The sequence below is a fragment of the Lichenostomus cassidix genome, chromosome 9, assembly GCF_008360975.1.
Source record: "Lichenostomus cassidix isolate B80296 chromosome 9, HeHo_3.0, whole genome shotgun sequence".
Classification (NCBI taxonomy): Eukaryota; Metazoa; Chordata; class Aves; order Passeriformes; family Meliphagidae; genus Lichenostomus; species Lichenostomus cassidix.
Window position 1 is genome coordinate 18,410,498 of NC_139490.1, and position 16,634 is coordinate 18,427,131.

Genomic DNA, 16,634 nt, shown 5'->3' on the forward strand with positions numbered 1-16,634 from the left:
GTGATCTGATTTTGTCCCATGTTTCTCATGGCTCAGTCTGTAGGCAGTGTTGGAGGTCGAAAGGATGTGAAGAGTTATTGCTGTACAAGTGATTGCCTCAAAAGAGACTTGCTGAACTGAAAAAGCATTTCCTGCAATGCACTTCACAAAGAAACCATAATCACTTGCTGAACACACAGTGATACAAGTTCTCTTTCTAGTTTGGACACAGACTTGACTCTTCTTCATTTATAGATGTTTAAACGCAGTCACTCTTTCCAAGGAGTTAATAAGTGAAAATACTTTCTCTAAATGTATCAATCTCCGGTGCTCCAGACGTACTTGGAGAGATAAAAGGACAATGAAAATGCTAATGAAGTACTTAATGTTACAAAAGCACCACTGGGGTAGTTTCCATTAAGCATCAGTTTCTTGGTCCTGCTGATGGACTTATAGTAACGATGCTGGATCAAGTTTTCAGGATTTGCAGTAAGTTGCTGTGACTGACCTGTGCACACAGGTTCTCAGGAGATGCCAAGGTCTCACAGCCTGGCAGCCTCAGGTGTATCTGCTCAGGAAGGAGTGCATGGTTTGGCACCCTGGCAGGTGTTACCCAGGCTTGGCTAGCAGCGCACATTGGGAATGCGTTGGGCTCATTAGAGGTGATGAGGGACAGCTGGGGGAGCAGTGCTCTGACAATCACCTCACACACCTGGCCTCGAGTGCCATTCGCGCTGCCACAGCCCAGGCAGGAGCATCCCAAAGTGGGATTCTCTCCTCTCACAGGAACTACGAGCAAGGTTGCCTCTGAAAGGTCCTGCTTGCTCCCTGCCTTTCTGTATTAGGACTCAACATGTTATAATGTAATTTATTTCAAGTCAGATAGAACGACTGTGTAAAATAGATCAGGAAATGCAAAGCCAAACCAAAGCTGCCATTGCCTTTACATCCTTGTAAAGAGACAGTTCTTCTGCTCTCCAGGGGTAAGCTAATCTGTCTTTTCTGTCTTAAAGTTTCTGCTGATTTGTGTATTTTATATTGTGTTTTATTCACTTGATGATACCAAAACCCATCATTCCCTGGCCCTGCTGGCACCTGCAGGGTGAAGGTGTGTGAGGGCTGCTCACCTGAGGGACAGTGGATGAAGGTGAGTGAGGGCTGCTCACCTGAGGGATGGCACAGTGAAGGTGTGTGAGGGCTGCTCAGCTGAGGGATGGCACAGTGAAGGTGTGTGAGGGCTGCTCAGCTGAGGGATGGCACAGTGAAGGTGTGTGAGGGCTGCTCACCTGAGGGATGGCACAGTGAAGGTGTGTGAGGGCTGCTCACCTGAGGGGATGGAGTGGTGAAGGCATCTGAGGGCCTCTTACCTGGAGGGATGGTGGATCAGGCCCAAATGTGTTTGTTCCTTCCTTGAGGGTGTTTTTTCTCTAGAGAAGGGAGAGCTGGTGGAGGTGGGAGGGCAGGATTTGCCTCAGTCCTGTCTGTGGGGACCGGGGCAGGCAGCCCGGATGGTGGTGGGAAAGAAGTGGTGCCTGAATCTTGGAAAAGACAATCCCCAGCTGAGGGGAACCCCTGAAACAAATGGCAGCAGAGGGGCAATGTCAGTGTAACGCACGTGCCAGGGAGGGAAACACAGCTCTTAAGGTGAAGAAGACAAATATATGCTCTCCCAGCAAAGGGTAACGTGGCAGGTGCTCCTGAGGGCTGGCCCTCTCCTCAGGGGTGATGGTCATGGTGCCAGTGAGGTGAGGAGCACCCTGCAAACCCCAAAGGCTTAGCTGGGGAGATGAAACTGTCCCAGTAATGGCCTTGGTGATGTTTGCTCTGCCCAGGTAACACAGGGTGGGTGTGATCGTCTGTCCTGAGCCACAGGAAGGGTTTGGCTGAGCAATGGCTCAAGTAGCATAAACCTCTTCTAAGGTTTGGGTGTATTTTGTCCCTTCAGCCTGGTCACCCTTGCTGGGTAAAAGTAAATACTGAAGGGGAGATGCATGCGTAATTCTTTGCCCCTCAGCTTAGGCCTGGCACAGTTTTCATCTGTCCTTTTCCACAGCTGTGTTTTATTGATCATCTTCTTCTGGCCTTAACTGCATTGTTATGTTTTGGTGTATTTCATGTTATTGATGTATTTTTCTGTGGGTACATATGTATAAAGTGAGGAATCCAGTTTTGGTTGTGGTTGCTGACATTGCATTCAGTTTTTTTCCTGAGTGAAATCATGATTTGCTGTTAAATAATTCAAACCCTATTCAGATTGATCCATTTTACTGTCTAAGACCTGCAGAGATCATGTGATATGGCAGGAGGCCACGAGCTTATCAGTTAGCACAGAGGGGAGATACCTGGTGTTGGCACAGCATCAGATGTCAGCAATTCTAATAACCCACCAGCACCCACTCAGGCAGACTGACAGATATTTCTGGGCTTCTTCTTTTTGTTGTTGTTTTTCTTTTTTTTCTTCTTATGGTGTCCTTTTCTGATTTCTTTTAAAAGGCTATGCTATGATAATTGTGCGTTACTAACTTTTGCCTAATTGCTTCAATATTCTGAATTTGACTTTCTGTTTTACAGCACCCCATTCATAGATTATTGCATGATGATTCATGTCCTGTTGTGTTGGTTGCTAAATTAACTCAAAAGAGTGAAGCATAGCATGTATTCAGCACTTTCTGCACAGAAAATTTGTGAATGCACTCAGCTGCCTGCCTTGGAAAACTGATGCCAAATGGCTTGTGATGTACTTTATTGCAGCTCTTCCAGCTGGGTGTTTCAGGTTTCTCATAATTCAAAGTAATAGAAAAGATTAGAAAAATGTGGTTATTCTATGATCTTACTTTCCCAGGTTTGCTGTCATAAATCACCCTAAGAGCCTGTAGCTGCTGATGAAAAGGGTAATCCAATCTCTCCCTCTAATCCCCAGCAGTGACTGTGCACTGCCTTCCCTGTGTGGTGGCAGCAGTTGTGTGGCCATGCAGGCAGCAGAAGAGGAAGAAAATAAATAAACTTTCAGCTGTTTCAGCATGTTTTCTGACTTGCCACATACCAGTGATTGCTGGTGGTGACGCAAAAAAGGGCAGGAGCATACAGACATGAGTGTGGGCTCCAATGGGTTTGAAGTGATGATGAAATCACATCTGAAGAGCAGCACAAAGGGAAGAGGAATTCATCTTTTGTACAGATATGCTGTGTCTTTTTTTCCCCCCCAAACTAGCTATTTGCAAATAAGAAACACTTTCTCAGTTTTCATCTGCAGTTTTTAAAGCTTCCTCTTGAGCTGCTCATCCTGTATTCCTCAGAACAGCAGGGTGTTTACTGAGCAGAGGGAAGTACATTAGCTGAGGAATCATGAGATTTTGAGTGGAATTCTTTTGGTAACACTCATATTTCATGTCAGCATGTTTTTGTTTTCTTTCTGGCTTCTGTTGATCTTAAAATGTATGTAGACAGCTCTTACTAGAATATGAATTATGCCCATTATGTATTTTTTAGGCTTTCAAATCAATCTTAGTGCAAGTACTATTCCTGTTATCCTGGTAGAAGTTTTCTTTGGACTTTTTTTTTTTGGTTCAGGTTGAGCAGACTTGAGGTTTGCTCTGTGTTTCAGGTAGTTGTAGAGTTCTCTGTTTCAGAAGGCTGCATGGGGTTTTTTGTTTGAGTTTTTTTCCCCAGAATGTTACGGGAAAGCAACTCAAAGTTACTGGTTTAGGCAATTATTCTTATGAGAGCTGTGTAGGTCATAGGTCATAATGTATTTTCTAGGCGTTCCTCAATTCTAGACTCTTCCTCAGGAAGGTTTTAATTTCCTTATTTTCTCATTGTTCACTTGATACTGAATGCTGTGGGGAGGGTTTGTTTGTTTGGTTTGTTTTCATGATATCCGTCTTACTGACAAATTGATTTATAGTCCTCCTGCTTTTAGGGCAAAGTCCTAGATAATCTAACAGAAAGATTGTGTTTTTCTTTGAATTTTCTTAAAGAAATGTAAGGATTTTCTAATCCTCTCTTAAATCTGGATGGTGTTTGAGCTGTAGATGCAGAATCCTTCCTAAATGCTTTATCTGAAATCCTGTACCCTGGCCAGGTAAACTGGTGCATCAGTGGGTGAGCTCTGGTGAAATGTTTCTGTCCTGATGGGGATCTTCCGTGTGAATGTTGAGGTAGTCTCTGTGATGCTGTGGCTTCAGTGAAAGCCCACGTGGACTGTCACTCTTTAGTTTGGGTTTGTTTTCCTTACACTGCCACTCAGCGGTCAGTAATGTGCCATCAGGAGACTCGGAGAGCTGAGAAATTACTCTCCCAAATGGTCAGCTCCTTGTTTTGGGCGTTTTCCTTTCGTGGTGGGATTGCTCTGGAACTCTCTCAGGGTTCAGAGGAAGCCTTGCTACATCACCAGATAAAATCCTGTTTAACTACAAAGTTTTCAAGCAATGCAATTGAATTCCATGCCAAGAACTTGCTGTTCTGCTGTAGAGAATCAAGATTGCACTTCCATTTAGAGAGAAGAGAATTAAATAAGAGGTTTGCTTTGGTTTTTTTCCTATTCTTTTCCTATTGCTGCTCTGTATGTCTTGAGATTTGTCTCACTTAGATGACTCATCTCTCCACAGTCCAGTAAAGAAATGGGAACATCTAAAGGGCAACCCAGCCTAGCCTGAACTCATTCCAGTGAAATGAAAAAGAAAGGTGTTTAGGAGGAGAAATGAAACGTTTTTCACATCCAAAAATAGAGGCATGTAATTTAGAGTATTTGTAATATTTTAAAATTTAAAAGTATTCTAATTCCATATGGATAATTGGATACATTTAAATTAAAAATGTGCATTTACAGATAATTATTTCAATTGCAATGCTTACTTTTTTAACAGTTTGATTAAATGAATTGCAAAATCATGAATGTTTTTGATCAAGTAACCAGCTGGAAAATTTTGCTCCTCTTGGTTTTCCAGAACCATTTCATCTTCAATGTGCATTTGGTGTGTGGTGGACTCTTTCATGGGATGCTGCAAAACAGATGTGGCAATTCAGTTTTAAATGAAAAATCACAAATGGGGTGCTTTCATCCTTTTCTCTGAATGTGTGAGGAAATCAATGGGACCTATCTGTGACCTATTTTTGAGCTGAACAAACATGGGTGTTCTCTAATACTTTTCTATGATTATTTTTCAATCTGTAGGTTTATTGAAACATCCAAATCTTGTCATTTGAATTCCTGTTCTTTGGTTATCTAAATCTCATGAAATAATTTTTGCAGTCTCTGATTGCATAATAGTGGCATCTTCCAGCTTATAAATTATTAGGTAGATAACTTGGATCTCAAATTTAAGTAGCTACAAAATGTTCCTGCAATGAAAGGTGCTTGTGAAAATTAGCACTTGTGAGTGCAGGAGGTTCATCAGACTGGCTCAGGAGTAGGGCATGTGGTGTGTGTGGTCACCAGTGAATTGGGCCAGACAGGACCTAAATTTTGCTGGTATTTTTCAGTTAGGAAAGTTTGAAAATGCTTGGAGATGGGAAAGTTTAATTTATGATGAAAGGTGCAGTTTGAATGCTTCCTTCTCTCTCTGTGTCCTTTACTGGCTGCGTTTCGCCATGGACTTTGCAGAGTAGGGATGCAAAGGGCTCCAGGTCAGATATTTGGGTCAGATTAGAAGGTGACTTTCTGCCTGTGTCTTGACAGCTTAGAAGCAGCAGGGCCAAAGAGAGAAGCACAAAATAATGGTAAATTTCTCTCCTTTCTGAAAGGAGAGACATTTTTGGGAAAGTACAGTACAAGTGATGGGCTTCAAGAACAATGACCGTTGACTGAGCTGGAAGAGGACAGAGCTGATTGTAGAAACATTTGATGCTATTAACCTTATTTCCAGGGTCATCATTAGAAAGGGGGATGAAAGGAAGAAGAAAGGAGGGCACACTGGATGATAGGGAGAAGCAGAAGAGGCAGCACTTCGCCATGGTGTGCAGTGGTTGGGACTGCTTTGGGCTGCTGCCATGCAGTGCTGGATAGCATCACTGAGAGGCTGGAATGCTCAGCAGTTAGGATGAAACTCAGTCCCAAAACATCAAGTTAAAAGAATGTTTAAAAGAAATGCTGCTTTTTTAATCCCCTGCTAGACAATACACTTCAGGGATAAACTGAAAGTTTGTGCTTTGGAAAGAGAGAGGATAAAGCAGGTGGAAGCAGATGGCTTGTGGTGGTTACCAATTGAAATGTGAGATGGAATTAAATAGAAAGCCTGGGCTATGTATTTCTGTGCTGAAATATGACTAAGCCTGCAATTCAGCAAAAGCTTTTCAAAACCATCCCCAAATCCAGCTTTATTCAACAACGGCATATTTTTTAAAAATGCCAACCTGCAAGTGAACAACACTGAGTCTGCTAAATTACTTGTGTGCTCTTGAGAATGTCACAGCATAACATGCAAATACTGATTCAGGAAGACATCCCTACTAAGCAAAGGGTTTAAACAAAGGGTTATGTCCATTTTGGAATTAGGAGAGTTAACATTGCTTCCATGACAAATTTCTTTCCATAAAGCTTAAGAACATGTTTAAATTTAAAGAAAATTAAATGGTCTCTTGAATTAGGGGCTAGCTCAGCAGAAGGAAACAGCTGAAGCAAGTATTATAAATTGATTGAAAACAACCAGAAATTGTTTTGGGAGGAATGTGACTGAAAATAAGGACTATGGTTTTAAACTAAGCTGAAAAATATTGTGATATTAAGAAAATGTGTTAATTCAACCTTTTTACTTTACGTTCTCTTGTGCTGTGAACAGCTGTAAAAAAAGCCCTATTTTACGCCTATGAGGTAGGACATTTGCAGGTTCTGAGGATGATTAACAGTATGCAGCAGTCTTTGGCAGGAATAACAGAGGAGTGAGTGAGAGTGATGGAGTTTAGTGTCTTGTAATGCTGCTGGTGCTCTCCATTTAAAACTTTCTTGCCTATTATTCATCCAAATCAGTACAAGCTATCTTCTTTCAAATTTTAGGCTTTCACAGCTCATTAAAATGTGAAGTTAGTCAAGCAAAATAATTCTGTCACCACTCAGTAACAAATCTTTAAGGATTGTTGAATACATTTGAAAATAGTCCAGCAGAACAGCTGCATAAGATTAATCATTCCAAGGATAAAACTTGATTTTTCCAGACCTGTATATACACCTCTCAGTTTCTTTTTCTCACATGAAAAGCCTATTCCTATTGAAAAGCTGAAACAAACCACGCAACAATCACTTTTGACAAATTTGTCTTCTTTTCCAAACAATCAGCTAATAAAAATCTCAGGCAACGAGCAACTCAGTGCTGAGCCCTCTGAGTGTGGGGTTTCATTAAATTCCAGCCTTATCACTGCACTTCCACCCTCATGTGGAATCAGGCCTGTGCATGGAGGTTGGCAGCTCCAGGCCTGCCTGCCTGGTTCTTTGTGTGAGGCTTGGTGGTGACCCCAGGTCTGAAGTGTGTCAGGACTGAAAGGGCTCTTGAAGAGGTCTGGAGCATCTTTTCACGTGGTTGTGCAAGAAGCACGTGTCACCACTTACCTTATATCAACCACAGGAATTTAGCAGATGTCTGCTGTCTGTCTCCTGGGTTACCAACTGAGTGTTTCTCACTTCATACATGTGCCAAAAACAATAGAAGTTACAATTTATTCTTATTTCATCTGGTTTTGTTTCCTTTCACTAAAGGGAAGCAAATAAAAAGTTTATTTATTACAGAAGGAAATAATATTTTTGCAAAAATTCCATATTCCAAATTGTCCTCTGGCTTTGTGGACATCTACTCCAGGATGAGAGTTCTCTGTCAGCTCTTCTCCGGCTGTAGCTCTATCAATATTAATAGAAACACTGAAGTCTGTGGAGCAAGATCTGCCGTGTAAAGAAATGTCCCTTTAATGAAACAATCATTGGTCTGGAGCAACTTATACTTTTGGAAAAAACTGATCTCTGAATGCCCAAGAAGTCCCCTCACATTTCAGCTAGTCTGTTGAATTTTGCATGGTTAAAGATGAGCAGCTTTTTTTTGGTGTGAGAAAATGGTGATGGGTGTGGTGCATCTATAAGTACAGACAGCAGAGGTACAGCAAACTTTCTTGACATTTGAACATTCTACCTACATGAATTCTAATGTTTATTTCATGGAAACATATTCTTTTTTGAATATATTCATAAAGGCTATAAATTTGAGATACACTGAATTTTCAGCAGGTGTGAGCTTAGCAGTTTGGTGATGGACAGAATGAACAAGCATTCACTGGGACATATTTTCTTTAGAAAGCTGAACTCTAAGCACCTGATGAACCTGAAAGCACAGTGGCTCCAATTAAGAACTGGTTGGCTTTTTAGTGAGACAAACACTTTTTGGTGTTTACTGTAAATAAATAGCTAAGGTGCTGGAGACATAAAAGCAAAGAAGCACTATGATCATGTGGCAGTGGTGTGGGGTTTTTATTCTGTATTGTAATTAATTTAAATATATTGAAATTAGAAACACATACACTATATATATATTTCTTACAGGCCATAAGCCTGCAGTTCTGTGTATATTCTTAATTGTTAATAGTTGGATATGGATTTTTCCAGTTTATTTCAAGGACCAGGAAAAAGAAAGATGTTTAAGTAAGGGAGCAACATGTGAGCATTGCTCAAACAAGCTTGCTAGATTTTTCCAATGGAAACAGGAGGAGATCCCATTGGAATAACTGAACATCCCATCCGCCACCGCAGTGATTCTGGGATTCAGCAACCGCAGTGCACCTGGCGCCAGACAGTGTCTGCATTTGCAGAGTGTTTCTCTGGACAGGAATGGCCCAGCTGTCAGACACTGAGTCTGGACGACTGAAAGATGACTGTGGTACAGATGGACAAAACTCTCTTGTCAGATTATGTTTCTGAAAGAGCAAAGTTTAAAAGAGGTTGTCAAAAATAACCACTGCATTTTTGCAGGACAAAAATAAACCTCATCATTTTGGGAGTAAGTCAAATACTAAACAGGAAACAACTGTTTATTTTTAACAGTGAGGAGTTGGGATAAAACAGGGTTGCATGAAGCCACTTGCAAACACATAAATTATTAAGATGTGTTGCAGCTATTACTCAGATGCTCAATAGGATGAATTAAAACTTGCCTGTAAGGAACTAGGCAGGAATCTTTTAACCCTCCTACTGCTGTTTAGAAATTGTGATCCGTGCTTATGGCTTCTATCTCTGGAAAAGGGATGGGGATGGGATGCTTTTGTGAGAACTGTTACATGACGCTTGCTTTGACAGGAAGTTGTTTAAGTTAATGAAAGCCAATTATTCCACTGTAAACTTTTTTTTTTAGTATTTACACCAGTGTTTTGTGGAGAGCAGTGTTCTGTTCTTCACCATCATGCCCTTTGTAGCTTGAATCTTGGGTATTATTGTCCTAGTTTTATGTCCTCTGCAGCCCACCATCAAAATGGTGCCAGTAGAGAGTAAGGCTCTTTGACAGGTGCATGAATGTTCATTCTGCTGTAGTAATTTTTAGTTTTTGGATATTAAAGTACTTTTCAAGGGAGTTATGTTTATGCTATAGTTGGGGATATTGAGGCCAGTTGCCTCCCCAGGGTCACAGCAGCAGAGCCAACACAAGAACAAAGCTCTCCTGATGGAAAGCTGATTTCAGGCTTTACTTACAGCTGCAAGGGGCACAGATCTCTGTGTTGTGAGCAACTGAGAGCATTCATGCTCTTTTCAAAAAACATTTTATAGGCAAAACAGATGAGACCAGTAACTCTCACATAATATAGTTGATAGGCAGGTTTAAGTTAATTTCCATTCCTCATTTATTGTTTATTCAAATAACATCTTTAGCACTTAAACTTGGTGGGAGCTGGAAGCACTGGACTCAGAAGCAAATTGAAGTGAATTTCATATAAAGGACAAAACATTTCTAAAGGCTGTCCAGATAGGCAAACTTTGAATTAGTTCTAATACATACTAATAACTTTTAAATGTTCATGAATCAGAGAAAGGTTTCCTTAAATAATTTAGTGTTTGCTAATGTCTGTGCCAACCAGAATATTAATATATCCAAAACTTCATGCAGATATAGTGACCTTCTTGTCTTACTTTAATATTTACGCTGTTTACAGTCAGGTAATTTATGGGCTGTGGTGTTCATACTATGCCTATAGAGTAAATATTCAATAGAAGGAGAGAAACAGATTTTTCTGTTAATCCTTCACAGGAGGAATATACACCTCTGTAAAATGGAATCCTTTCAGGTATTTATATAATCCTATTCAGGTATTTATATGGTGTTCCATTTCTTCATAAACCAGCTGTTGGGGCTTGGTTTTTTTTCATGAAAATGTTTTGAAACTCCTTGCCTTGTATGTTTGACAATGCTGCTTGTTTGTGAAAAACTGAAAATGTGATCATCCCCACCAGTATGATCAACAGCCTCACTTTGGCTCTCAAAATCAAGTCACTTACTCACTTTGAGTCCTCTAAATTCCTCTTTAATCAATGAAAAAAGAGTCTACAGAATGGCCACTTTCCCAAACCCTAGATACTGATATTAATGGGAATGTTGGATTATTTTGCATTATCTGGCCAATATTAGTGTACCATAGAGCAAAATGATCATTGTAGTTATGTAAGATTAAAATAATAAGATTAAAATATATTGTAGGATTGTTTCAATGAGCAGTATTTAGGTCTATATCTTGTGCTCAGTTGTAGACCAAGTAATAATAAACATTTACTTTAAATAAAATAAATACTTACTTGACATGGTAAAGTCTCTGAGGTGACAAGGCAAGTTCCTAACAGAGATTTCAGCAGGTGTATGGTATATTATCTGTGTGAAGTTGTCCCATCTAGATTGGTTATGAACTCAGTTTGGTGGAAGAAGTTGAGGTGGAAAGTCTATGTGATCCCATGTTTCTACATAATTCCATTTCTGCTATTTCACTTCTTTTTTCTTTTTGCACCTGAACTATTATTTGATTTCTTGATTTATGGTAGTTTTTCTTTTCAGAGATGGGTGGCTGCTAGAAGGCAAAGCTGCATTTGTAGTCCCCAGCTTCAATTTCTCAATTTACCAAATGCCTTCATTGTGACCTTGAGTGAAGTAAATCTCAGGTATCCAAAGGTGCTTCTGAGCACATGAGCAAATTAAGGTCAGTCATGTTCTACTTCACTTCCCTGTCTTCCCCATTCATTCCAAAGTGGTTCTGAAGGTAAATAAACAAAGTAAAGGCTTTGTGGTGTATTACTGTGAGAGCAATTACAAGAGTACTTGAGACAGTGAAATTATAATTCCTTTCTAGACAGTCCTTGACAGAGTCCTCGAACACTTCCCTCCCAATGTCATTGTGTGCAGTTAATGAGCTCCTGTAACAGAGCTGTGCTTTGGTACTTGAAATTCGGGGACATTCTCCAGCCATAGCAGCATCTCAAGCCATGAGAGCTGTTATCAGTGTTAGCAAAATGCCACTTTCCTCGCATCCAGAAAAGGCACATTGGCCATTAGCAACAATCTGCCCACCTGACAGTGGATTTAGTGCACAAATCCACACAATCACTTGCACTGTATTTCAAGGTGATGAAACACCACTGCAGAGATGGCATCCAGGAAAATGTTATCCTTTGCCCAAGCTGTCAAGTGGAGACTGAGTATTTGTTATTTAGTAAAAGGGGACATACTTATTTTTGTACCACATTCCTGAGTAAATTTTATGGCTGAATTTGAATGATGGCTCAAATGTTACCTCAAGCAAGCTCTCTCTTTATGTCAAAGAATGTAAATCAAATCAGGTATAAAAATTCAAGAGCTCTTGAGAGCACTATGCAACTGGTACAAAACAAGAGTAGCAATAAGTAGGCACTCTTTATTGAAAATGTTTTCTAGTAGGAGAAAAGGAATGTTTGCTTTGAAGTGAATGCTGAAGTGAATTAAGCAAGACTCTCTCCAAGTCACAGTTAGCAATGTGGTTATTGGGCTCTATTTTTATCTGTTTACAGATAAAATTTACAGATACATTTACAGATGTTTATGGTTATAAGTAAAACACTTACTAGCCCCATCCTTGGTAAGGCTGAATATGGAAACACTAAACATGAGAAAATAATGGTCTCCAGCAGACCGGGTAACTGTGATCTAAAGCAGCAAAATATTTTAAGAAAAAAGGGGCAAATCAACAAGTGTTGAAGGAGGTAGAAAATACTGGTAATTAAAAAAAAAAAATTCTGTTTCATTCAATGAATTATTTCCATATCCCTACAGTTACTATTTTCATCTGATGTGGTAACAATTATCTGATGTTATCTGAGAGTCATACTCATGAGGGTTTGGTAATGTGTTAATTTCCATAGTAATGTGCTTCATTTTTCTTCCTGTATTACAGAATCAGGTTTCTGTCAGTCTCTGGAGGAACTTCAGAAATGTAAGTTGGAAATGAATGAACACTGCATCAGTCACATTTTACACTCTTACCATGAGAGAAAGGCAGTTGTGGACTGGGCTTCAGGTTCCAGTGCTGTAGGTGCTTTTCTTGACATGTAGATAAATCATGTCAGTGTTGTAGGATTGCAGGAGAATATAAAGTCAAACAGATTAATGTGAGTGCCTAAGATTGCTGATGCATTTGCAGGAAGTGTCAAAAACATTAGCAGCACTACAGTTTTGCTTACAAAAGCGACAGGTTAGCTAAAATGGAATTGCTGTACCTTGCCTTAGCTGCATTATAATTTTTGTATGATTATACGAATACAAGCGAGTGACAACTGTGCTGACTGCAAAGCACTGCTGCTTGGTGGCATTAGAGAATCAGCTCTATCACTAGTATTGCTTCTTTCTGTGAAAGACTCCCACCTGGGCTTACAACTGCTGTGATGACTGAACTGCTTGCTGTCTGATTTCTTATTTTACCTTTCTGTGATATGGATGAGTTCACAGTTGTGATTGCCTGTGATTTTCCAAACAGCAAACATAGCACTTAATTTTGTAAAAAATCATGAGCGTGAAAATGGGCACAATAGCAGCTGTTATTTGGTTTAGTTTGAAACTACATTTAGTTTCAAAGTAACACACAGATTTTTGAATCATTAGTGAAGACTCCTGTCCTTCTCAGGTAGTAGGAAAGATGTAGTTTACCAGATACTGTTGTCTTAGCCATTCCCCATCACCATATTTTAGAAAAAAATGTTAAGTTCCTTAATTTAAGCTGTTTCTATGATTGTGCTTATAATCTGCTAATTATCCCTACCAAAGAGAACTTGTTCTTTGTTTGTCAAAGGACCCAGGTATGGCTCATTGCTTCCAGAGCAAAAAAGTTGCTACCTTAAAACAACTCATTTGCCTGGTTTAGTACAGGTCCTGTATGCTCCAGAGAAACTATTTTAGTCACACACCACTGCCAGGACAGGAGTGGAACTGTCAGCCACAGGTTGGCCCTGGTGGTTGAGCAAATCTCATGCCTATAGCACCCAGTCAGGCAGGTCAGTGAATCCTCTCCTCTCCCACTCATACTGGGCTGTTTAGAAGACCAGCTTTGGCAAAAGTGACCTTCCTCTGAGTAGCCCTCTTGTGTATTTATGCTCTGTGGGCTCATGGTTCATCTCTTGTTTTGTAGTTCTTTTCGTGTATGGTGGAGATTGTTTTGTTCCTGTTTTAATAATTACAGATTGCATATTTTGCAAAGGTTCCAGCTGCTGCTGCCATCTGTCCTCTTCATACACCACATAAAACATCTTTTTAATCAGTACTTGGTCTCTGTGGCCATAGGAGCTGGTGTGATGCAGACTCAGTACTGCTAGGACAGGCAGCCTAGCAGAGGGCAGAATGAATCCTGAATGGTCCCTGTGGGGCTGGACTCAGCATATGGACTGTTTCTGTCAGTCTTACAGCTTGTGCCTCTGGATGAGAGCTCTGCAATGGGCTGTTGCTGACAGGAGCACACAGGTCAGCCTGGGAGCTGCACATTTGCTTTAGTAGTCAGTGGGGTTTGACATTCTCTGTAAAGACATCCTACTGAAGCTGTGATTTCTCTTGTCCTGAGGGGTCTCATCTGTACCTGTCATTGCCTCTCACACATGGTAAACCTCATTCACAGCATAGTAAATGTGCCCCTGAAAATATTGATGACTTCTTGCTCTGAGTGACCTCTTCATCTGTCATTACATTTAGTTTTCTTGTCAGTACCTTTAATCTTTAGTTTTTGGAGTGACCAGAGATGAATGCTTCAAAGCACAAAAGAAGATAAAAATCTGTTACATCAAGTGGGACAGTCCCTCCTGTCCCAGTAACCAACAGATAAGTGTGATGTGGATTTATCAGATCTCGCTTTGCTTTATTTTGAGTCATAGTTTCTTTTTAAATTTTTTTTTAACTTTGGGGAGAACAGCACTGTCCTCTTCTTACTTCAGGTGCAGAACATGGACTATCTGATACAGCAGTTTCCAAACAGATGGTTTATCTCTTTCTGTGCTTCAATGCAATTTCTTTTCATTTTTCATCAATATTGTAGCATAAGGGAGATCTCTACAGAAAGCTGATAAAATTCTCCTTGACTTCTATTACTGTAATAACCTAGGGGGCCACTCTGTGATTTCCAGCATTTTTCCTTTCAGCTTTCTGCTATCTTAGCCAAATTCTCCTCTGTGAAGCTCTCTTGCCACTATGCTCTTAATTGAAATACTTTGCTCTTAATTAGCTGTAATAATGTTCAGTCATTACAGTGGCTCAGTGGCCAGTGTGGCTCATTTATCTCAGTTAAGGAGTTATTTATATTGCCGCTGATTCCAGCTTCTTTCAGAATCAGAAAAACTGGATCCCAAGATAAAGATATTCTTTCAAGGAGATAAAGATAAATTAAATTTTTCAAAAGACATTTTAGAAGTAGTGAGTAAAATATGCACACTCCTGTTGTTACCTTGATTTAACCGAATCTAAGAATAATAGGACTCTGGTTTAAGACCCCCTTAATTACTAGAACAAAAACTATAAAGAATAAAAAAAATATCTTACATTAATCCTGAACTCAGCTGCTCCAATGCAGTGAGCCATTGAGAAGGAAGAGATAAAAGTGTGAACTGCAGATTTAGATGATCATTATGAAAAACTAATGATGTTTGGAGAGAGACACATTTAAATAAGAAGGTATGGAGAAATTTACTAACTCCTTTAACATTTATATTATAAAGATTCCTTAAAGACTTCCATTAAATTCACCTTGCCAGGCAGTTGGGCTCAGCATGTAGCTGGAAAACAGAAGGGATGAAGGGAGTGTGTCGTGGAATCTCATGGGGATTGCACAAAACCTCTCAATCCTGTTGTTGAAAAGGGGCTTATCAATTCAGTCTATGTTTTTACCTCTCTGCCAGCTAGCAGAGCCTCCATTTAGGATGTTTCTGAAATAGCTTCTCAGGTTTATAGAAGGGTAAAAGTGATCATGCTGTAAAGCCACTGATCTCCCTTGCTTTGCTCAGCGGTAATTCCACCTCTCCTGGAGGAGTGCTCCATCTTAGAAACTATTTCTTTAATGTTTTTACTTCCACTCAGATTTTTAACAGATGTCTAAAGCTGCAGTCACTATGAAGGGTGAATGGAGACCATGTGTCTGTTGGCTGATTGGACGTTTTATTTATTCCATGTGGAATAAAGAAAAAATGTTTAAAGAACAGTATTTTAGTGCTGACAACTGTGTCAAGAAGAGCTTATCTAGCAAGAAGAGCAGGAATGATCTGTGTGAACTCCTTGGTGGCCTGCAGTTCTGTCTGGATGAAAAGCAATGCAAACGAACAAAAAGTTTTGAAGAAAAATAACTTTGCTTTATTCTTTATTGCTTTGCTAGTTCTGTTGTGCTCAAGCTGAAGCATCCAGGGAATCATGGAATCATTAAGGTTGGAAAGATCCTCCAGGATCACTGAATCCAATCTTTGACCAAACGCTGCCACATCAGCTAAACCAGAGCACTAAGTGCCACACCCAGTTGTTTCTTGAGCACTTACAGGGATGGTGACTCCACCACTTCCCTGGGCAGCCCATTCCAGTGCTTAACCACCCTTTAAGGGAAGTGGGAAGGTGATGGGTTAAGACAGACTTGTGAGATAAGTAGCAAAGAGTTGACTCTAGTTTTACTTGAGTCCCACCATGTGTGCCATTGTCACTGGGAATGTCATGGCTCTGGCACCTTGCACCTCTCTTGCCTCAGGCAGGCAGCCTCTCAGCCAACCTGGGAAAGAGTACTGGACAGCAACAGGACTGACAAGTGGTTTTGGTATAGCACATGAGTTTGGAGAAAGAAAGAAGTCAGGGAACGTGTTTAGTTCAAGTTTTTTTCCCAACCCTGAAGTTCTGTTGCAGTGTTTACAGATCAAGGGTACACCCAAACTCAGTCTCAGCTGAATTTTTATTTCAGAAGCTACTCTGTTGTCTCCCCTGAATCACTTTATCTGTTCATTTGAATGTTTGGTAAAGGGAAGTGACCTTCCACACTCACTGATGCTTACAGGCATTGTTACTAATCAAGATTTATATTTATTTATACTTCTGGATCATAACATCCATGATGTTTCTCAGGCTGTTGGATTCATGTGACCTTCAAGAGAAGGAGAAAGATGAATTATTCCTATGCAATGTTATTTCTTCTGTCTTTGTGTTGGCTAAGTATAGGGCTGCATTGTT

General features: G+C 40.2%; 1 long non-coding RNA gene across 1 annotated transcript; it reads left to right on the forward strand.

Annotated features, from left to right (window-relative positions):
• Positions 1 to 726: 726 nt before the first annotated feature.
• Positions 727 to 12,719, forward strand: LOC146433393 (uncharacterized). The gene is made up of 3 exons (XR_014853946.1): positions 727 to 962; positions 10,986 to 11,127; positions 12,361 to 12,719. It is a non-coding gene; the product is annotated as an uncharacterized LOC146433393 (long non-coding RNA).
• Positions 12,720 to 16,634: the final 3,915 nt, after the last annotated feature.